Source organism: Haplochromis burtoni, unplaced genomic scaffold, assembly GCF_018398535.1.
Source record: "Haplochromis burtoni strain Fernald_Lab_line unplaced genomic scaffold, NCSU_Asbu1 Contig_43, whole genome shotgun sequence".
Classification (NCBI taxonomy): domain Eukaryota; kingdom Metazoa; phylum Chordata; class Actinopteri; order Cichliformes; family Cichlidae; genus Haplochromis; species Haplochromis burtoni.
In genome coordinates, this window is record NW_024582404.1 from 2,015,570 (window position 1) to 2,016,480 (window position 911).

The window sequence follows — 911 nt, forward strand, 5'->3', positions numbered from 1 at the left end:
GTTGCCGTGCTTGGCATCATTGTCCTGTTGCATGACTCAGATCAGCCAAACTTTAGCTGTCAGACAGATGAGCTCACATTGATTCTAGGATACTGTGATACACAGAGGAGTTCATGGTCGACTGCGAAACAAGCCTAAATCATCACCCCTCCACCACCGTGCTGACAGTTTGTGAGGTGTTTGTCCTGATATGCTGATTTGGTTTTCTCCCAACGTGGTGCTGTGCCTTATGTTAACCTCCTAAGACCCGAACTCTTCCACGGCATGCATTTTTAATTTCTCTTTGATATTTGGGCTGATTGGGGCCTAAGAACGTCAAAACAAAGAATTACCAGATTTTTTTTACCATTTTTGTTTTTAAGAAAAATAAGTGCCACATATGAGGATATTCGTTTAAAATTTTGATAGAACAGTAGCAGTATAATGTCCTCGTAAGTGGATATCAGGCCCTTGTAGAGCAAAATTGAGTATTTTGGTCTAAATAACCCAAAATGTGATGTCCACATATGTGGATGCCAGGTCCTAGGAGGTTAAACATCACCACTTTGGACTCGTCTGTCCCAAAGGCCATTGTTCCAGAAGTCTTTCTTCAGAACTTTTCAAACCTAAGCTATGGTACTATGTCCTTTTTGGAGAAAAGAGGCCTTCCAAACAATCCATAAGTGTTCAGGCTTCTTCTAATTGTAATTTTCATGAGCTTTAACATTTAACAAGCTAACCAAGGCCTGCAGACTCTGAGAGGTGGATTTTTTAAAGTTTCTCTGAGCATTGTACAGGCAGTGCAGAATTATTAGGCAAATGAGTATTTTGTCCACTTCATCCTCTTCATGCATGTTGTCTTACTCCAAGCTGTATAGGCTCGAAAGCCTACTACCAATTAAGCATATTAGGTGATGTGCATCTCTGTAATG